We start from the raw sequence: 24,092 nt of genomic DNA, 5'->3' as shown, positions 1-24,092 counted from the left end.
CTCTGACAACATAAATATGCTAGAAGCCACACATACACTCGCACCACAAATACCGGCATGTACCGATTCGTTAGAAATTCCGCAGAGGAACGTGTCCGAGGCGCATGTTCGGTTAACTCAGTGAGACTAATTTTTCTAGTTTTTCTTTTTTTTTAAAGTTTTAAGCTAGTAAAATGAATTTTTCCGACCTTTTTACAAAAACGTTTAAACTGACTTCCTCATGTTCCTAACTATTTTTTTAAATCATCAACAAAAAAATTATAATAATTGAAATAATTACTAATCAGTTCTCAAAAATTTAAATAATAAGATTAAAAGTTGGTGCGACGGCATCTACCTATATCACCCGGGAAAATATTTCAATGATTTTAGGGTGCTTTTGTTGCGCTGATTCCGAATTGAGCAAGGGCTTTGTCCGATCAGCTCTAGCTTATGAGATAAAATAAAGTATGTAATTCCAATGGAAATTCATACGCAGCATGCAAATCACATTATTGTGATTATGCATCATCTGCAAAACTAGAGCCAACTCTTCAGAACCAACACCAGTTTTGAAATCATCATCCCCAAATGCACCTTAAAACGAAATATTCTTCGGAACATTGTTGTTGTTTTTTTTTGAGCAGTGTTTTGCAAATATTTTTGATTGGGGACCGTCAAAAATTTCAATATTCAGTTCTTTCAATAAACATTCCTGATGACAGTTCAGTCATCCAGCTAAAATACCCTCTTTTTACCGATGAATTCTCATATTTTACTGGAATTTTGAAATTAATCGTATATTTTTTATTCCTCCCGGGCAGTTTTGGTGAAACACAATGTGGTATAAGAACCGCATTAGAGAAAGAACTAACTAGTTCTAGAACCTAAACTACTTCTCTGGAAATATTTATTCATTACTTTAAAGTCTCCTAATTCTCACGAACATCAAAGACGCATATTCATGTCTCAAAAAGCGTGCAGCTGGTAATTGCACGGACGAGATAGAAGAAAATTTGCATACAGATTCACTTAAGAAAATTATTTTACACACCGAAGCGTCCATCACCATACAAAATGCGATCCTTCCAGGGGTGTCAAAGAAAATGATACCCGCCATGCACGACCTGAATATTTGCCAACCACGCAACGTGTACGAAAGGTTCAATGAGCATCAAGTTTTGATATAGTTATGGTATTTCGCTTCTATAAAATAGGTTTAAGTACGCGACACGAGTTATTTGATTAACAACAGGCGTCTGCGACAACATGGAGATCTCAAAAACGACCGTCCGTGCGCATTCAAGAGACTTTCCCAGGGTTTTGGTGAGAGTGAGAAGGGGACTATACCAGTGGAGAAAATATATTTCCATACGATGGCGGCACCTCAATTATGAAGAAAACTCCCGGGCGTTTTCGCCGTGAATTTTAATGACACGCAACGTGGAGCTTCTTCTCCTCTTTTCCTGTTGCGAGATCTCAATTTCTTTCCCGTGCTAAGATAACTACGCGAGCTAAGATAACTATCTCCCGCTAAGGATTGGGAATAAGTTGTCTTCTTTCGGGGGGAAAAACGGGATGAACACGTACATATTGGAATTCGGTGGGTGTAGAGTGTGTAAGGAGAAGTGTTTAGTGCAACCAATGTTAGAAACGCTATTACTTTCTTATAACGAATACGAGCTTTGCTTAAGCCCTTGACGGATAACTCTTTAAGGGTTGCCAGCACTTGTGAAACGTTAGTTTCCGAAAACTTATATAAAAAACAGCGTTAAATACTTTTTTTTTCCTTGTTTTTCATCTATGTCTTAGACTATTTACGATGTTGGTAAGAAATTATTTAGGTTTTGAAGAAGGTTTTATGTACACTGCTTGCCGAAAAAAATAATGTCTAACACTTTAGCAATGTTTGGGACGAAGTTAAAAAATGAATGAATTAATAAAAAAAACAACGCCTTGTCGTGACAGCAATTTTATGGGGTAGTGGAAAATATCTATAAATTTATTTTTTGCCGCATTTGCATATATGTTTTACTAATACCCTGGTTAGTGATGGCCATCTGCGGCCCGCGGGCAAGATGTGGCATGATGAGGGTTGTACCCGGTTCGCCGCAAATTTTGAAGTTATAGTATAGAAATTTTCAATTTCAGTGTTTCATAAAAATTCATTTATGGGGGGTGTTTCATGTTTATGATGATGCAAAATATACCTGTGAGAATTGGAATAGAAATTAATTAAAAAAAAAATTGCATATGCAAAAAAATAGCGCACGCCTAATATACATGCATGAAATTATTATTATTGTTGTAAAGGATAAACCATCGCATGTCATTTGCAATAAAACTATAGTGGTCTCCAAAGTATACAATACTTACCGACACTTCAGTCCTAAACATGAAAATTGAAATTATAAATTAATGTCGGAATATGTCCATCCTGCCATTTTTTTTCTTTTTTGGCCAGCTCCAAAACAGGTTTGCCCTAGGCGGAGAGTATCAAACGCAGATGCATATTTACGGGTGGGAGCTTAGCGAGCTAGCCCTAGGTGGCAAGTTCAGAAAAGGCCGTGAATTTGAGGAATGAGTGGTAAATAAAATTATTAGAATGGGAGAAGTGTGGTAAACTGTTTTTAGTCTATACACTCGGTAAGACCATAGGTCTACCTCTGCTTAGAGAGTGATACACTAAATCAGCGAATGGCCAAACGAGTGAACTACGGGATTTGCAAGCACGTGATTGAACAAAAGAATTTTCAAAAGATTACCTAGAGAGCGAGGGATGAGGATAGTGACTGGTCAAAACGAATGAATTGGAGAGTGTCAGAGCGTGAGAGTGGCATGGAGATTAATGAACCAGACCAATGAGTGACCGAAACTATGTGTAAGCATATGAATGACCAAAAGAGTGGCCTGGAGAGCGAGAAACGCATTAATAAGTGACAAAAAGAATGACCTAGAGAGCGAGTGGCTACGTCAGTAAATGACGAAAAAAGCGAGCTAGACATTTTCGGAGCTTAGGAGTGACCTAGAAATCGAAGGACCAATCCAGTGAGGAACGAAGAAATTGTGCAAGCATGTGAAGGAATAAGAGAATGACCTAGAGATTGAGGTACCAGTTGAGTCAGTTGCCAAAATAGTAACTTACAACATGTGCAAGCAGGCAAGTTACCAAAACAATGTGTGAGCAGGTGAGTGACTATAGGAGCGACTTTGATACAGATGTGTATTTGCAGGGGCAGGGAGCCAAAAGGGTTATGGCACAGGGCTGCAAATGTGAGTCAATTAAATTAGAAATGAATGAGAGAACGGCGATGAAATATGTATAGCCCTCAGGTGACAAAACTCTAAATACGCCTCTGCTCAAACGCCCGTATCATAAGTCCGGTAGACTCTCTCTGGGATTTTGCGGGTAAAGAAAAGGTCCTATATATACACTGCTGGCCACCCAAATTGCAACACCAAGAAAGACAAGAGATATCGCAACAATATTTATTTTGTAGATAACATGTTGACCAAGCATCAAATGATTAAATTTATAGACTTCTGTGAAGTGTGGTTCCTGCCAAAATCAGTAGCCAGAGTAGCCGCCATTGTTGGAGATCACCGCTGTCACACGCCTCGGCATTGATTCAAAGAGACTTTGGATGTGTTCTTGGGGTACAGCAGACCAAGCAGCTTCCACGCGTTGCCAAAGTTGATCTGGTGTGGCAGCTGGGGATGTAATCTGGGTCAATCGTTGAGCAACCATTGACCACATGTTTTCTATCGGCGAAAGATCCGGAGAGCGAGCTGGCCAGGGAAGCAATTCAATCTGGCGATTGACGAAGAATCTTTGGACAATGCGTGCCACGTGTGGTCGCGCATTATCCTGTTGAAATATGGCTGTGGGCAAGCCCTGAAGGTAAGGAAGGACAACTGGCTCCAACACCTCGGAGATGTAGCGCTGGCTTTTTAAAGTACCGGCAATGCGTACTAGAGGAGTGCGAGAGTGATATCCAATACCGCCCCATACCATAATACCCGGTGCAGGACCAGTGTGGCGGTGCTTAACGCAGCTGTTCAGCATCCTCTCTCCACGGTGTCTCCAGACTCGAATCCGACCATCGTGGTGTTGCAGACAGAAGCGTGACTCGTCAGTAAAGACAATTTCATTCCATTGTGCCGTCCACATCCTTCTTTCATCGCACCATTGTCGGCGGAGACGTCTGTGGTTCTGCGTCAAGGGTAGACGAAGCAATGGACGTCTTGCGGACAGACCACTCTGCTGTAAACGGCGTCGAATGGTACGCGCAGACACTGGATAGCGGTACAGACTGAATGTGCTGTGCTATAGTTCGTGATGTGGCTGAGCGATCCGTCACTGCCATACGCACAATACGCCTGTCATCACGTGAAGTGGTGCACTGAGGTGGATGCGATCGAACACGTCGGTCTGTCGTACCCTCCTGCATCCAACGATCACATATCCGCATTACAGTTGTTCGGTTTCGTCCAACACGACTACCGATTTCCCTGAAAGATAATCCACAATCTCGGTAGGCCACTATCCTTCCTCTGTCGAACTCGGATACTTGATCAAAAGATGATCGCTGTTTTCTAAGAGGCATAATTGATCGTTTTTTTGAAAAACCACAAGAAAAACACAATTGCCGTACTTCAAATCGTCGAAATCTCCAAGCCTTAAATAGAGCTTTGAAGTGGCGCCACAGGCGCGCGTGATGTGCGTCTGCGCTGAAATTCTAATCATTTGCATATCTCACCTCCGCTAATGCATGTTGTAAATTTCATATTATTTGCATGCTTCCTTCAGGGTGTTGCATTTACGGTGGCCAGCAGTGTATTTCCCCAACTAATTTCAAGTTTAACGAGATTCAGAAACTGCTGAAATTTTACGGCAAACATAAAAACATTGGAACATGAAAATTACACCGTTATGCAGCATATAAATGGGCAATATATGGTAAATACCAAAAGTTAAATCACGTGCTGCACACCTGTTTACCACCAACAACTAATTCTACTTGGTGAGGTTTTAAAAAAAGCATTGCTTTTGTTTTGCAGGTGGCAGCAAGGGGCCCAAGCAGAACAGATTATAAATATAAGGTATAACAAGTAACGAGGTTAGGAAGTTTTAACTGTAAGTGATGATATGTCTAAGAATGGCAACGTCAAACTAAATTTGTCTCAAACTGTGATAAAGTTGTAAAAAAAAACACTGTGATGGAATATTGCGAGATATACAGATACGAGACGTCACAGGGACTATGATCAACGGAGAAATTTCCGATTTGACGGAGGCCACAAGTGGTGTCCCTCAAGGCAGTGTTCTTGGTACCATGCTTTTTTCACTGCCTTCGATGAACTCGATCAGGGTAGTTGCTTCAGAAGAACTTGAATATGATCTCAGCATAGACAAATCAATTGAGCATAAGATTTAGCATTGATAAGTGCACGATGACTCATTTTTGTTCAAACAACCCACGTTGGTTGGTTAATCTTGATAGATTTTCGTGATAATTGCTCTTATTTTCGGTTGATGTACTAGCAGTCTTTTTTTATACAGGCGTCTTTCTTCGGCCATCTCGTTGGGTATTTTGCTTGTTGTGATCTTTGTATTTGTATGAACTGGTTGAAAGAGTCATCATCCAAACACTTGCAATTGTCACCCACCCAGTTTCCTCCTAAATCGAACCAAAATTTTATGGAACTTATCGTATGCACCTTACGACACCGTAAGGTGCCTGAGTTGTCTTAAGACATTCTGTGGTTTCACCAAAGATATTGCTCAAACCTTGATGCAAATTTGTCTAAGAATAAGTGCTGAAAATGTTAGATATTCCATGACCTTATAACATAATGTTACAACGAATGCGTATTTTAATTTGGTTCAAAGTGATCCATAAAGTTGTAAAGTAGTCTATAATCGATAGAAATCAATAGAGACTGATTTTTTATTCAATTAATCCAATCTGTTACACATAAAAATGCTTATGATAATCTACCTCTATCAGAAAGTACAGAAATTGGACCCTCCGTACCTATTTGGGACATCCTGAGAGTAAGAAAGGAATGTTTTCTATAGGCTTCACAAATCCCGTGTATAAAAATTCGAAAAAAAGTAAGTATTATTATTACTAATTCATAAAGACTTGTATGTTTCTCAGACAGTTCAATTTCTCAAATAACCGACGAATTATGAAATAAACTCGATATAATTATAATAATAATTGTGTAGTCCTGTAGTATCTTGGAATGATACATACAGGAATATACATTTAATAAACTGGAACGACAATACCTAGAATACTCATGCATAATTATAATCTAACGCATGTTAGGCAGACATAATCATATCACCATAGTTATACATGTGAAACATATTGTAAATTTCACGCACGATATCCAAAGACCCGTTCCGATATACAAGACGCTATATAGATTCCTCGGAATCTCGGTTACCATTAATCCATTTTCCGTGTCCCCTATGCTAAACTGTAACATGCAAATGAACCGTCTTCCCCCAGTGATCAATGGATCATCCAGGATTGGTTAGAATGGGATCCCAGTGAATCCGCAGACATCTGCGACATCGTCCTGCGGTGACATTGATAAAAATTGGACTGTGTGTGGACCTTTTCTTCGTAACATCGCAGAATGGAAGTAATTCGACGCGTCACCATTTCCTCACCGCTTCGCCTCGGACAGAAAAGTGCGTCTCGGCTTCGGAAATGTCGCAGAAAAGTGGAGCAGGTGCGATGCTCAATCCGATAATCTCTACGTCTAGTGATATCGCCGAAGTTTGCCCGATTCCCAGAACGCGTCCGTGGTGGGAAACGCAAGCCTTTCGATAGCTATTCTCGTTCTATCTACGACGACAAAAGGACGGTAGTATTAAAGATATATTTATATATGAGATATATAAAGGGTACATAGGAATATAAAGAAAAACAAGCCTTAAATAATTTGTACGAATGTGTAGCTCATTCCGTTGGATCAAAGTCGAGAGCGAAATAACGAGGGGGTAAATAATTCCTTTCTTTTTTTCCATTGGAATCTCTTTCCTTTTATGATTGGTTTTTACTAAAGAAAAACAAAGTATTTATTTTCTTGGAATGAATTATTTCTATCGGAATCTTTCAGAGAAAACAATGAATGACCTCTTTTATTTGTTTGAAAGAGATGAATTTCCAGTCATGAAATTGTAATTTGAATCTAGACCAACGTTCTTATAAACCGAGGTTCTTTGGAACTCCAGAGTACTTCACGATGTGGTCTAGGTTTCTGTTAGGAAAAGTCGAGGGGGGGGGGGGGGGTTTAAAGTCAGAGTTGTTCAAGTCACGTTTTCAGCAATTCTAACTTCAGTTCAGAAATGCAATCTAGAAGTGCTAAACTGTTTAAACAGAAAGTGAAATAAGTCTCAGCTTCAATAGTTCGTCACTAGGTGGTGAAGTCGCTAATACAGGGTGGGAAAAATTTCCGTAGAAACTTTAAAAATGAATAAAAACCGGAAAAATATACCAAATGAAAAATGGTTTCCAGAGTCAGCATCGAATTAACACCAGAACTTTGCCACTCTACTTATCCCGTTGCCAAGATCTCTTCCAGCCCAGCTTCGTGGCAGTAGTCACATGTAGGAGTCTGGAACACTTTATTTTGTATCAAAAAAGAAAAAAATATACAGTATATTTTCTCCGGACAATTGGGTACTGTTGCGATTAATACATTTTGTGGTGTTTACAGAGGAGATGGGGTTGGGAGTTGGGGAAAAGTTTCGGGGTTTCGTTAAACGGATGAATATACTCATATTAGGATAGAGGTAAGGGTTAGCATCGCTAGGTCAAGGGGATTTTTTAAGACGGAAAAAAACTAAAAAAAACAGCCGATAGGTGGCGCTGGTACGAGCGACTTCGGTGTAAATATGCAAATGAGACGGTTATAAGAACTTGCGCGCTCCTAATCCACAATCAGTTCACCGTTATAAACCGTTTATGTGGACCTGCTGCACTCTGCCGTTGCTGGACTTTTGACTCGCCTGCAATGTGTTATTTATTCCCTGTGGTGGTCATGTCGAACACATACTGCTGCAATAAACGATTTAGCAGGCATTCTATTCATTATTTGCGTATCTTTTCTTTGACTTGTGTGCGTCAACGCCACCTGTCAACTGTTTTTGAGTTTTTTTCCTAACTTAAAAAAATTCCCGTGACCTAGCGATGCTAACCCAGCAAACCGTTTTTATTTTGGTTATTTTTCCGATTCTTATGATTTTTTAAAGTTTCTACGGACTTCTTGGCCACCCTGTATTTCAACATGGTAACCAGTGTCCACCAATATGCATCTGCATGCGTGATTCACGCATCATAATTAATGTTACTCTTCGAAGTTTCATTTGAGGGGTAAAAATAATCCTTCAAATTTTGTGTAATTTTTTAAATCCTATTTTGGGCCATGTCGTGTTCAAACACACACAACATGATTTTCTTATGTTTTTTTTCAAGTAAACGGATTTTATATTCTGAGCTGCTTTCAGCATTGATGCTTCTAAGCAGCTCCTAAACTTTCGATATTTACTTGCGAGCTGTTCATGAAGATACCAGCGGAAAATTGTTAATAAAGTTATTTTTATGTTTTTCATTCGAAAAAACAAATTGCAAAACTACCGCTTGAAAATTTAGAAATCACTGAAATTACTGTTGAAAATTAATATATTTTTTCGAGAAACATTGATGGGAACCTATTACAACGATTCTACTAAAGTATTTTTTTTTTAAATGACAATTAATTGATTTAGGTCACTCTTACTTTATATTACCCCTTCAAATAGGGTTTTCCCGTAGATGTCTAGTTCCCAAACTGAGGCCCTTTGGTCCTCTTAAGGTAAAGTAATATGATGAGCTGACTGTGTTTGAAAATCATGTGAAAGGGGAAGCTCCGTTTTGTGATCAAGAGGATAACAGAGTTATCTGGATAGAAAATTTGTCCCAAAGAAATAAAACTTCCAAGCAAAATGTGACTACTGCCAAAATCCAGCAGAGTGGCTCCTAGAACGTAGATCTTTTAAACGCATGGGCCTATCCGGCATGACTCACTGGCCTCACGCCCATAGAAGAACAACATGATGAGATATGATGCTGTAATCTTTGCAAGTAAAAGAAATATGTTAATCGGCACTCTCCACCTAAGTAAGTTGACCCAGAACAACGCCTTGCACAGGGACCCATGCTGTTGAAATGACTCGCATCGAACAGCCATAAGAGGGAAGCTCAGTGAACTCGCTTTAGGGTAGGCGCAGATCCAGGGTGATATATTGGGGGGGGGAATTTATCGTGTATGTAGATTTATTGGACCGTATATCCCGGGACAGACCGATTTTTTTCCTATATAATTTGTTTAATAGATGATTGAACAAAAATATTTTTTTTAGTTTTCGGAGAAGAGATGATTGCCCCCTCCCCTCTGGATCGCCCATTGGGCCAACAGTCTAAAGATCGACCTCAGTTTTGTTCATTATAGATTAAGTTTTGGGTAAATTAAATTCAATGAGTATAAAGCAATCTCGCTCCTGGGTGAGTGGAGGGGCTGAATAACACATACGATATGGTCAATAGAAGGGCTGGGAAAAGTGAAGAAACACTAGTGTGCAATAGGTTATTGTCTAAAATTTCGATATTATTTCAGGGGCTGCCTAGAATACAGATTTTCTTCATGGGTTACGTGAAATATTTGAAATATTTCAAAAATTCCCTGTAAAGTGCATTTTCGAAGAGGTATCGCAAGGTTGAAAGGTGTGAAGACTAATGCTATTAATAGGATCCATATGTACACTGAACTTCACTGTATTCAAATAGACTCTACTCACGACTACCCAGTCTTCGTACTCTATCTGACATAGTTAAAAATCAATAGGTGCACAAATATCTACCCGATTTCACGCTGCACAAAAACCAGTCTCGGGTGCAAAATAGCCCATTAAAATAACCCGCGCTGTATTAGGCCGGGATTACACTATAAAAGTTTGATAAAATACCTTTTATAAAACTTGAAAAATTCAACCAATAAAGCTCATACGTTACGTTTGCGCAAATGCAACCGATAATGTTATTGGGTGAATTTTTCAGACTTTATAAAATAACTTTTAGAAAATATTTATAGTGTAATTCCTGCGTAAGCCAGACCTCAGAAGCAAAATGCTTTATGCGTGGGTTAGAGCGTAAGTGGAGGAACATTGCATCGCGGAAGAGGGTAAAAACGGGTGACGACCTTAGTCATCTACATCTCAAGGACTTTTAAAAAACGACTAACTGCGAGTTTTGATTCTTTCTCTTGTTAGGCCTATTTTTTAACATTTGCGCTATCATTTATAATATATTAAGAGTGGAATATAAACATTTTCTGTAAGAATTAAACTCATGTTTTATGTTAATATTTTGTTTGTTTTACCGTATAGTGTATATGATTTTACGTTTCCTTCTGTCAAGTCAAGATAGACAAAGGAAATTGTCGTAAAATCTAAATTATGTCCAAAATTTTTTTCTTGGACCATTAATTAAATTATATATAAAAAAATGAAACGTACCGTTTAGTTCAGTACAAAAAATATTTATCCAGTACTCGCTTGTACTTAGTTGTTATTATATAAATAGCAGTGTTTTTTTTCGGATTAAAAGGGTGTTTTTTAATGCTATGGGTGTGGGTAGGAAGCGAGCAATTACAGAACTCCGGACTATACAACTTTTCTGTTATCCGTCCAGAGTCCACTGTACGACATTAACTGTGAAGCCGCGGGCAACGCGGATACCTCGTTTCACGTATTCTATAAAATTGCGAGGACCACGTTAAAATCTCATTTTTATATATAAATATCCGATATATAAAAATACCCCTACACAGAAAAATTCAAAAGCAGCCCGCGGCTAGAGGATTATCTTACAGATCTGACATCCTCAAGGGATATGAGTTTCGAATGTCGACAACGGATTTGTTTCTGACGAGGTTTACTTCTATACTTTACTAACCGCAATTTCAGAGGATGAAATATCAAGTTTTGCTTAAGCAAGAATTCACAATCAATGTGACTTTAATTTCTATCCCTGTGAATGTTTCTAGCTCAGTGCATTCAAGAATTTGCTCTTCGGAGTCAGGACTGAAAGAGCGAAGAATAAAAATATGATTATTACTTTTCCTTTGTGTATTTTAAATGGACCAATAATCGATAGTAAAACTGCCTCATAGTTGTGTGAAGCTTGAAATTTGGGGAGAAGCTAATTTATGGCGGTGGGGAAGGTATGATAAACGAGCAGTGTCTCCATTGGTAATCTGGCACCTTGCCAATTCTTGCTATATTCGAAATCATTGGGTCGTTGGCACAGTATTCTGCTATAGAGCCGCCATAGCTCAGAGGCAAGAGCATTGGTCTTGTAAACCAGTGGTCGTGGGTTCGAATCCCACTGGCGGCTGCAACTTTTTTTCTCTTTGAAAATGAACAATGTAATAAAAATTAATTGTTGAGTATTCTTCGTGTATTTTAATTTCAAATAACAAAAATATCCCGTTTCGCTCGGTGTATTGTCCTCTATACCTGGATTATCAAAAAAGTACGGGGATGTTCAGAAAAAGACTGCAAACAATTTGCTGGTGAATGGCGAAAACACATTATTAGTGATGGAAATGAACTACTTTTTGTAGCATTTTTATTTGATGGCCGGTTAATTTTAAAAACAAACTGGGTTTTCGAATTAGAGATTTTTCTGACAGATGTCCCTTCAGTATTGAGAGAACTGGATCTAAGCATGCCCAATCCATTCAACTATTGGGTGTAAATTACACGCCGTTGTCAACTATTGGGTGTAAATTACACGCCGTTGTCGCATTTAGCAAAGTTCACGGATACACATGTGCCAATTTCTCTACCAGAATTACCAAACATGCATTACATATTATAATAAATAATTATTGATTAATGCTAATGTTCCGGACTTGTAGTGTTTGGGGCAGGGCCGTAAATGTATATGAATTTGTGACGGAAGCAAACAGGATTTTGTCTTCCCCCACCTATGTTCCTAAATGAAAGTTACCACCTCCGACATTTTTTCACCCGTGAACAGCTGCCCCCTCTTTGCCCTCCTCTACTTTCAGCCCTAGTTAGGTGGCAAATCTGGGGTTTCGATGATCTCACAGGGAGCACAGAACGAGCAGGGTTCTTAGGCATTTATGTTTCCACAGACTCTTGTTGCAGAGAAAAAAGTACATGGACCTCCTATGCCAATAAAAAGAATGCCACGGAACCCTTTACAAACAATGTACTTCCCATTAAACTGTATAGAAAAGTGAAACAATAATTCAATCGTTTTCTCACCCAATGTCACGTCCCCGCAACCCCTTCCGAAATATTTCTAAGGGCCGTCCGTCTCGGTTCCCGTCATCAAGCACTCCTTCTCCACAGAAGCCAAGGATCACTTTGTAACGCCAACTAACGGCGGAATTTTGAACTAATTCGTACATTTTATTTTTTCAATGAACTCGAACATTCGAGCTCTGTCAAATAGAGACTTCAGCGAGTACTGTTTAATAAATATTCAAACTTGGTGGCCAACGATTACGGATTTATTCGAGCACACGCACGCACGAGCACAGACACACAGTGTGCATTATACACACGAGTTGAAATCCGTAATAAATGGGATACAAGGAAATCGTACAAATTAGAATCCAAGGAATATGAAACAAGTTTGAAAAATAAATTAAACAAGAGTATATTAAAAACAATTTCAAAGAAATTCGAAAAGATAAACGCATGCAATGAAAATACATAAATGGAAATATTCCAAACAAAAATATTGGACATAACTTACTTCCAAACTTTCGTGATCCAATGCATTTGGATATTAAATTCAATAATGACTTTATCACGAAGAAATTAAATTCTAATGAACAAAATAATTTTTGTACCCATTGTTTGGATCAAAATAATGCTACTGACAGTTCGATCGATTTCATGTTTTATACTGATATAAATCAAAAACATATAAAACATGTCATAATGGGTTTTTAGGAAAATAAAGCAAGTGGTTATGATGGACTGTTCCCTAAAATTATTAAAATAATTGCAAAATACCAACTAAGTACAATAAAAAAATTAATCGATCATTCTGTATTGAATGGGATATTCTACCGAAATTTGAAATACTCTCTAGTCCATCCCATATATAAAGCAGGAAATAGTAATGATTTTACAAATTACAGACCAATATCAATACTTCCAGTCTTCTCAAAAATAATTGAAAAATGTATAAAAAACAAGACTTTGTTTCCTAAATGGAGGAAAATTTTTCTCAACTAACCAATATGGATTTAAAAAAAATTAAAATACAGAAATGGCAATACTAGATCTAACTAACTGTTTAAACAATGGATTCAACAATTATAAATTTTCCATAACTATGTTCCTAGATTTGAAAAGACCATTCAATTTTCTGGATTTGGACATTTTATCAAATAAACTATTCGAAATAGGAGTGAGAAGAATTATATTTGAATGGTGTAAATTATACTATTGCAATAGGAAACAAGCAGTTGTTATTCAAAAAGAAGTTGGTACTTTTCAAGAAGTGAAAAAGGGGTACCTCAGGGTTTTGCTCTGGGTCCGATATCATTTTTAATATATATAAATGATTTATGTAACTTGAGAATGGAAAAATTATAACCTTTGCCGATGATGCAGTGCTTTATGTATAGAAGATACTGATACAACAAATTTAATTAGAAAAGTAGATGATCTAACACACACACACACATAGATATATATATAGTATGCATAAAAAGAGTAATTGACAGAACCAGATTTCAATGTAAAACTTCAAAAGTTTTTGCAAAGGCTGCTTTATACACATAACTCGAAATTAAAAATAAGATGTTATGAAACGGCGAAAAAATGAGAAGTAATTGAAAAATTGGAAAAAAAGGAAAAATAAGGATGAATGAGGAGGTCGTTCTCAAGGGGGAACCACCCGCATTGCTCCAAACTGTAAACATGTTTCTAATGATGTTCCCTCATCATCAGTTCCCTCATATATATATATAGTAATATATCTGGTTAATTAAACATAAATTAAAACTTCACAATCAAAAAACGAAATTTATTCAAATGAAGACAAGAAACATAATTTATAACACAAACATACGTTTAAGAATACATTACCATTGTCGCTGCCTGGACAACAATCAATGCCATTGCCAAGAAATAGATATTGTTCGTGAGTACAATTATTTTGGTACCATAATACAGAATGATCTTAAATGGAACACGCACTGTGATATTTTAATAAAAATGATTAGAAAATATGCAGTGATCATTTACAAAATGAAAAACTTGATTGATGAACATTTTTTTAAAGATTTGTTCTATGCATGGATATATTCAATTGTTAATTATGCAATCAGTGCTTCGGGAGAAGCATATTACGAGAATATTCGAAAATTAGATAATATATATATAACAGAATAAGATCTGAAATATTAATCGATAGTTCCAAAACACAATGCCATACTCAAACTTTGAGATAAAACTTTTTGTACAGAGTTATCAAACTCGCACAATAAAATGAAAACTATTTAACGAAAAATCAAAATAGAACTACAAATAAATATAAAAAATTATATAAAAAGAGCTTTTCTTTCATTGCTGCCAGGATATTAAACATTTTCACACTGAAAATCAATTTAATAATAATAAAAACATAAATCATAGGATTTTTGACTTCGTCAAACGCATTGGAAGAGTGTATGAAAAAATATTGACCTGAGCAAAAGAGTATAATAATGAAAAATAGAAATGATGTACGATAATTATATTATATTGAGCTTCACGATAAGAAACTTAATTGTGAACATTATTCAGATATATACATAAACGAAAATAAATTTGAAAACATATCTAATAAATATAATAATAAGAGAAAACAAATTCTATAGCTTTTCTTTTAGGCCTGCTGGAAGGACGTTTCAGTTCCCTGAGGCTACAAATTGCTTGTTTGTAATATGTGTGCATCTTTTTTTTTTTTTTTTGTGTTATATGTTTGTATATGTGTAACGCATGTCTAGATTTGTGTACTGCATGCTTGTATTCGTGTAATACATGTTTCTATTCCTGTAACACATGTTTCTATTCCTGTAACACATGTTTGTATTCGTGTAACACATGTTTCTATTCCTGTAACACATGTTTGTATTCGTGTAACACATGTTTCTATTCCTGTAACACATGTTTGTATTCGTGTAACACATGTTTGTATTCGTGTAACACATGTTTGTATTCGTGTAACACATGTTTGTATTCGTGTAACACATGTTTGTATTCGTGTAACACATGTTTGTATTCGTGTAACACATGTTTGTATTCGTGTAACACATGTTTGTATTCGTGTAACACATGTTTGTATTCGTGTAACACATGTTTGTATTCATTGACACATATTTGTATTCGTGTAACACATGTTTCTATTCAGGTAGCTCATGTTTGTATTCGTGTAACACATGTTTGTATTCGTGTAACACATGTTTGTATTCGTGTAACACATATTTGTATCCGTGTAACACATGTTTCTATTCCTGTAACACATGTTTGTATTCGTGTAACACATGTTTGTATTCATTAACACATATTTGTATTCGTGTAACACATGTTTCTATTCAGGTAGCTCATGTTTGTATTCGTGTAACACATGTTTGTATTCTTGTAACACATGTTTGTATTCGTGTAACACATGTTTGTATTCGTGTAACACATGTTTGTATTCGTGTAACACATGTTTGAATTTGTGTATTACATGTTTGTATTTGTGAAATAAAAAAAAAAACCCAACATGTATGCATTTCAGAGCTGTATTTCAGAGGAATAAGTTCTCTGTAAAGAAATACAAATTTTTACCATTCCATCAACTAATATTTTCACACACACACACACATCCAGGCCAAGTATCTATTCTGTTGATTTCTATCAGTTAAATATCTCCATTTGATTTTTAACATATAAGACTTAATCCACCTTTGTGTCATCGCAAAACTGAATTACGAAGACAGTCCTTTTGGAAGGTTATTTTGATTGAATAAATGCACATTTGAATTTAGATAAATATAAACATTACAGAGTCACTCACACCGAATATGAAAAAAAAAAATGGATGACAGCACTTGTGTGCATACTAAATACCATTCTTATACCTGTGAATAAACCTTTTGGCCGATCGTCCACTGGAAGTGATTTGAAGCGATAAGCAAGTCGCGTAAGCGATAAACAGAAAGTACGAGAACTTCGTCTCTCGGCAGCGATCTTCAGCTGTGGTTTTCGGCTGCAAGAGCAGACGACAAAAATTTTCCCTACTCGAGTGGGATCTCACGCGTCTTGCCGTATCTGCGCTCGCCCAGTGCAGTTGTTTACTTTGTTCTCACTACTTGCTCCGTTTTTTCGCTTTCCATTTTCGGACTCTCTGTTATTTCTCATGTGAACATGGGAAGCTGTAATTTGGTATTTGCTGTTCATGGGTTGTGAAGGTAAGTGGTAATCGGTTTTAAATGGTATTTACTTATTCACAGCTCGTACGATTTCTTAGAGATTTCGTGACAGGTCTCATTAAAAATGGATAAATGCAAGTTCTATGGATCCATTTCTAAAAAAGTATTAAGTTCTCAAAATATTTCCTCAAGATTATTAACACACTCGTCTACACAGATTGCAGTCACAAATTCAGTAGCATGTAGAGGTAGCTTTCAGTGCATGACTTAAAACGACGTCCTCTAGTCGTCTGACTCAATGTCAGTTGACATGAAATGAAAGCGACAACAACCGCTTGCATTGCAAGCCACGTGCTGTCACTTCCAGTGGACTACCGGCCTTTTATGCGACAACTACTAAATAAAGTTTATTACTTAACCAACGCAACTCGGCTTTTCAAGAACTTTACGCTAGTGATAGTGCACGTTAGACATACATGCATATTGGATTGCTTTTGTAAAAATGGACCATGAGAATGAATATTCGCATACATTATCCAAGTAACTAATGTTATGCTTTTAAAGGGAAAAATTAATTTACCGAATAATTTCTATACGAATTTAACATCGGAAATGGCATAGAACTGTCGGATTTCCCCCTATAGATATATTTCAGGGTATATAGACTTGAACAGGACAAATATCACTATTAGTGAGTATAAGTTACCGACATTTCTCCATAAAGTGGAAGCTCATGACAATATTAAAGCGTAGCATCCAATAATTTTCACGTAGATAAGCCGTTATTACCCAGAGTCGCTGGCCACTGTGTTCGGAATAATGATGATGATGGTAAGCCTGAATTATTATACGTGTAATCGATTCAGAAGTCCTAGATTATGACAGATCGGTATTATGCACGTGCTCGTAGTTATTCAACCTATATTGAACACACGACTTAGAAACTGTTCATTAAAACTCATATACTCAACTATCCGGGAATAATAATTTCATCGATAGTTTACACATAAAAAACAAACGCTAGTTGTTAGATCACAAATATTAAATGAATAATTTATGGGAAAAAAACAGAAGATCCATAATTTTATGTGTAAACTAAGTAATTGGAGTCATCACGATGTCATTGCTTGTAATCTCTCACGTAATCATATAAAATAATCGGAAAAACTTCTGAAACACAACACACTAAACACTAGTTCCTAAACCTTACGACAAATGAAACCGAATGATATGAGTTTGAAACATTGAACTTTTTATAACGGAAAATGTGTGTCTACCGTCGCACCTGAGGGCCATTTTCTAAAGTTAAGAGAGGTTACTAATTCCTCTACTTCAGCATCACACGCCACAGTGCGTGAAAACTGAAGCCATAATTTTTCAAAGAAGACAGAGTCGTGCCTTCTTTGGTGTAGTTGGTATTAATCCTGCCCGATATGCAAAAGGTCCTGTGTTTGATTCCCGGCAGAGACAAGATGAGTTTTCTTTCCGAGTTCACCTCAGCATAATATCCAGAAAATATCCGTTTCCTTGAAACTAGTTTTGTTTGTTTTACAAGTTTCTAAAAATACTAATCTTTTCTAGCTATAACTATAGGGACTGCTAGTAAATCGTGCACGCACCTTGTAAATCCTCTGGAGAATTTTTAAATTAATTCAATTAAATCTAAACAAATTAATTTCTTTTAAAAAATACTCTTAATGAGCATTATTTTTTTTTTTGCAGAATACTCTAGTCATATTTTAAGTATTTTATTTAAGCAAATCGTATATAAAATTTTTCTAGAGTCCTTTAGTTATAATTAGATTTTTTTTCTTTGAAGTAATTGGAACGGGAAAAAACACTTAAAAATTAGTTTTTTTACAGAAATTTATTTTTGTTTTATGTGAAAAAGTATAATATTCGTATAATATATATATACGAATTCTTACTTCATTTGAGACAATTCTTTGAATGAGAGTTGAGAAGGATAAAGTCTTGAAAGAAACGTTGTAAGCTGCACTTGATACACACTCTGCATGTACATATCGCAGGGCCACCCTTATTAGAGACGGGGTACCCGGTGCAAAAGTAATTCCGGGGATTTTTAGCCCAGTTTTTATATATTTTGTGGGGGGAGAGTATCCGGCATCCAGACATGCATTATTAGCGAATGTTTAGAAAATACTGGAAAGTATCTACTTATCATTAAGATCGAAAATTAAGATCTGAAAATTAAGAATCGATAAATACATAATTCCCAGAACTGATAAAAATTCAGAATTAATGGAAAATAAAATCCCGGAGCTGATGGAAATTCAGAATTAATGGAAAATAAAATCCCGGAGCTGATGGAAATTCAGAATTAATGAAACAAAATGGCCCAGAACTGATGAAAAGTCAGAACTAATGAAAAATCTCAGAACTAATGAAAAAGTCTCAGAACTAATGAAAAAGTCTCAGATATAATGAAAAAGTCTCAGATATAATGAAAAAGTCTCAGATATAATGGAAAAGTCTCAGAACTAATGAAAATGTCTCAGAACTAATGAAAATGTCTCAGAACTAATAAAAATGTCTCAGATATAATGAAAATTCAGAATTAATGAGAGGAAGAAATCCCAGAACAGATGTCACTTTCAGAATGAAATCAATTAAAGCTCAGACACCTTGTTTACAATGAAAGAAAATGTATTTTTTGATGCATGTGTATCTTTTCACTTCTATTGCCACAAGTGCGGGGCCTCTAAACCGCGAGGTCGGGTATGACCGCACGCTCTTAAGGGCAGCTCTGAGAGTCCAGACAGAGAGGTATAGCACAGAGAGGAAAGAAATGAGTATATATACAAAGTAAAACGCTATATATGGTATACGATACATAAACCATCTTCTTCCGACGCTCTCATCATTATTCATTTAAAAAGACTCCATAACCATCAAATTTCCACTAAAAAGTTTCAAATTCCTTAGGATCAGATAAAAAATACAATCCTTAAGCAAATAATGCCCTGTACTTATATACCTATTCCGAATTTTTTTTTCTTCTTTATTCCAGCAATAAGGCTCTCGTTTCAATTCAATGTGACGGACGGCGTCAGAGTATATATAAGGTATATACTGTACATTCATTTCCAATAGAATCCTCGATGGTTGAATCACATTCCTTCGAAGATCTCGAATAATACTCAAACCCCCCTCCGTAACCTTTATTCCACGTTGGATTGAATAATGCACACTACTACCTTAAGAAGAAAAAGGAATGATATAGGAAGGAGATTTTTAAGGGGGGGGGGGGAAAACCAAAAACTGAAATAACAGAACATTCCTTATACCTTTTGGATTTTGATTGATCGACCTTAATGCCAAACTACCCCCCGCTGTGCTGTGTCATTTTGTCCGGGGGGAAAACTTTTCCAAATCGCAAAAGTTTTTCCCAGAAGAAAAATAATATATATAGGGAGAGAAGAAAGAAAAAGCAACATCAAAAATGGAGTAATCAATCTTCAAGGAATAAATGTTCCGAATATATATATATATATATATATATATATTTTATTCCTCCATTTTCTTCCTGCCCCCTTATATTTCAGTTCAATGGATGACAGCAAATAACACGATACAAAAACTGAACCCCAAAAAATAGAAAAGAAAAAGTGAAAGTAAAGTGAAAAGCGGTGCATTTACTTTCCTATCGTAAACTGTGAATTACGGTAATTTACTATCCGTCCCGTTACTGTACTTTTACACGCTGTGTAAATGAATCAAAAGTTTTTGTCAGCTCCTCTTTTGTCCTTTTTTGATCCTGACACGCTTACGGATGCTGAGTATGTAATTTTTATTGATGGGGAGGAAGGAGGGGGGGGGAATGAATTTCTTCCGTTTCCTCCCACCTTCCCGTAACGATCATGCTGATTGATGTCGATGTATGCATCGGTTTTATTTCGTTTTGTGAAATGTTTCGGGTGACTATGTATAGCTTTCATGAGAATTTGTAACAGTGTATCTGTGTGCAGTAGCCCATGTCGGTAAGATACTCACTTAGGTACCAAATGATGTTTAGTGGTGTCGCGATTTCAATACCAGGGCTGTATAACAAAGTGGCTGTGTCATGAGGCGCTGGAGTCGGTTCCCTGCAGAACCAACACTTCTATAGCGGAAAGACTCCGCACGAAGCTTTGACGTCACTGAAGTCGTACATTTCAACTGTTGCCATTGGATATAGCAGGCTGACGTATGCGAAACCTTTACCTTTTTCTGCAGTATATCGAATGGCTATACCTGGAATGGACGACTTCAATGACGTCATGAGCTTCGCACTGAGGCTTTCTGTTATAAATGGGGTTGGTAGAACCAAAGAGTGCTCCAGTTTTGCCACCTTGTAAATTACTGTAGACTGCACGATCGCTGTGCTGCAAAATTTACTGAATTCATACCAGATTTATCTTTTCGGTTATTTTCATTGGTATCTGTTTATTTATTGGCTTGCTTCGTTCAGCATTTTAAGCATTTAACATAACAAGTTTGGCATTTGCTTAGGAAATGATGTCCACTATATAATAGTTGTTCTTTTCTCGATCTATTTCAGTTTAATCACGCATATTAACTTTTATTTGGCTGGTTGAAAGCCATCTCAAAACAAATGATTTCTATTATCTTTTTAACTTTCTAATAATTTTAATTACCTTTTTTTGTTTTAATTTGAATTAGATGTGAAATTTCATTAGGTGTTCAATACTTATTACCAATATAGCAGCAACATAAAACATCAGAAGCAAATATAAACGCACTGCAGTTTACTGGATCGAGCCTCTTAGATACAGACTCGCATATTTTGCATGTCTCTGGGTATTTAGGAAACGTATGTTAAATGACTTGAATCCCAAGTTTCTTTGTCCTCCGAAAATTGCTCTTGCACGCTGCAATCACACAAGGGGAGACTCACATTTGTTTATTACTCATTTACATAAGAATCACAAAATATATTATAAAAATATCACCCGTGCATACCACGGACACTAAAACAACACCATAGACGATAGATCACTCACTTAAAACAGCAAAAAGAATAAGCTACTAAAATTTAAAATAATCCTTTTCAATACGAGTCGTTTCGTAAGCATCGGCGAGAAAAAAAGTATCAGGGCCGTGACGTCACACAGAAGCTGCGAGACCACGCCCACTGATCCAAGGCGGCTAAGAAACACCAATAAGATGAAACAACCCATATTTATACAGCTCTGGTTCGATACCCGTTTAGTAAAAGGAAATTCTTTATCTGAGGAAAAAGTCACATGAAAACAGATCAAGAAAATAAGCTGGTCGTGAAAGTATCGGATTGTGAGTTGTTAAAAGTCTGCATGATTCGGTAAGACACAAGTGACCAGACCACTGGAAGGTCAAGTCGTGAGTGACACCATCACGATAATGCGCCGGTTCACAGTTCCCTATTTACGTCAGAATTACCTGTCAAAACATAACATTCCGGTACTTGGAAAACTATCTTATTCCCTTGGTCTTTCCTCATGTTATTTTATCATTTTCCCTCCGATGAAGACTTTGCTTAAGCAATTCTCAGCTTCCTTCGCTGCGACGGAAGCACTGAAGAGTGTGACAATAAAAAGGTTGCAATCTATATTTACATTTTTGTGTGAACAATGACAAAATTCATAATTTCACAGGGTAGTTACTTCGAAAGAAATGCTAATGTTCATATCTGCATTGATTTTTCTGTAATAAAATGTCTCGGAACTTTTGAAAGTAGTATATGGGTACTGTGGTGCTGTAAACCCCCTTCCCCACGCACACACAATTTCAGAGTACATGAGATGCAGAAAGAGAGAGAGAGATTGGTGACAAAATATATCAGGAAAAACCATTATATGATAATCTGAACGTTAATGATAGGATATGATATATTCTGAAGATTAAATTAACATCCTGAAATGACTATGAACATCAGAAATAAAGCTACCTAATTTTTTAACCGATATATAAAAATATCAATAATCATTTTTATGGCAAACACAATGAGACGTTTTGATTTGTTCTATTCTCTTCAGATTATATTGTGTTCATTGTGTAAATGTCGTGATCAAACAGCATCGTAAGGTTGACGGAGAAGGAGAACAAATCGGTGTGTAAACTAAATATCGGGCGAGTTCGAAAATTCCTCCGGGACGTTGAGGAGAGAGACACTGTCCGGGAATCGTTTCGGCAGCGACCCAAGGGGAATAACCCTAAATGAAATTAACGTCGGAGGTACTGAAGTGAGGACAAGTATCCCGGATAGTTCAATTCTTTCATTTGTCTGTTTGTTTATTACTAACGGGTTTTTGCCATCGTTTTTTCTTAAAATTTTATCATTTAGATTATTATTATTAAAATTTTATCATTTAGATTATTATTATTAAAATTTTATCATTTAGATTATTATTATTAAAATTTTATCATTTAGATTATTATTATTAAAATTTTATCATTAACATTAGTCTTGATTTGAAACAAATTTATTCCTACTTTCATAATATTTCAATGTTAACACTTATTCACGATTCTAGAGTTATTGATTTTTTTTAATGGTGATGGGGCAAACATAATAACGCTTTTCTAGAATGAAATGTATGTGGAATAATCACTTATAGGCATAGACATTCCTTACATATTCTAACGAGTATGAATTTTAAAAATCAATATTATATATCAGTGATTCCCAACATGTGGTACGTGTACCACGGGGTTTACGTGGAGTCTCTCATGGGTTCGCAAAAGTAATTAGTAACGCCAAGAAAAACGAATAAAGGTGGGAGGGGAGGGGGGGGGAAAGTGCAGACCGCCATTCTTGTCAATAAATACAGGTACATTTCCTACGCATTCTCATACTTCTATAAATGTGTAGAAAATGTTTACCACTTGTCCTCTTTCTACGCATTTCCTACAAATTTCCTACGCCTACTCGTACTCCTAGAAAAAAAAATGCCTGATTTTTTTTTCTTGTCTATATAATTCTCTAGAATTTCTGCTCTCTGCCATTCACCACACACATTTGCTACGCATTCTCCTACACTTAGGAATGCGTAAGGAATACCTACTCCTCCACATTCTCTACGCATTGCCTGCACAGTCTCTATACATTTCCTAGAACTTTCTACACATTTCCTACGCATTTCTAGGAGTAGGTATTCATAACTCATCTTGGAGTGGGCATTCCCCAAGAGTAGACATTGCCGACGCATTTCTAGAATTAGGTATTATCTATGCATTTCTATATATATAAAGTTAGGCATTCTCTATGCATTTCTATATATATAAAGTGAGGCATTCTCTATGCATTTCTATATATATAAAGTTAGGCATTCTCTACGCATTTCAGAGAGAGAGAGTTAGACATTCTATATGCATATTCTTCTACTCCTCTACTACTACATCATTCACCAAATCCGGTAACATTGTCATTGGGTCATTCTTCGACCTCTAGTAATGCATAGAGAAATATATATTCTCCTAAACATTATCTACACATTTCTCGGTGTAGGCATTCTCTACAAATATGCAAGTTGTACACACGTTTCAAAAATATTTCTGAAAGATACGCGTCTCTTATGCATATTCCGTGCGCGCGCGGGGTACAC

At 36.5% G+C, this 24,092-nt stretch overlaps 1 protein-coding gene and 1 non-coding gene across 3 annotated transcripts in view; one reads left to right on the top strand and one right to left on the bottom strand.

Moving 5' to 3' along the window:
- LOC149071754 (lachesin-like) overlaps positions 1-24,092 on the bottom strand; it is a 192,393-nt gene that overhangs the window by 153,776 nt on the left and 14,525 nt on the right. The gene's annotated exons all lie outside the window — the stretch shown is intronic.
- On the top strand, positions 11,363-11,435 carry TRNAT-UGU (transfer RNA threonine (anticodon UGU)). The gene has a single exon. It is a non-coding gene; the product is annotated as a tRNA-Thr (tRNA).

This window comes from Pholcus phalangioides, unplaced genomic scaffold (assembly GCF_987345545.1).
Source record: "Pholcus phalangioides strain wild (caught in Gottingen) unplaced genomic scaffold, Ppha-v1.0 ptg000018l_1, whole genome shotgun sequence".
In the NCBI taxonomy this organism is placed as follows: Eukaryota; Metazoa; Arthropoda; class Arachnida; order Araneae; family Pholcidae; genus Pholcus; species Pholcus phalangioides.
This window is presented reverse-complemented; position numbering and strand designations above follow the sequence as displayed.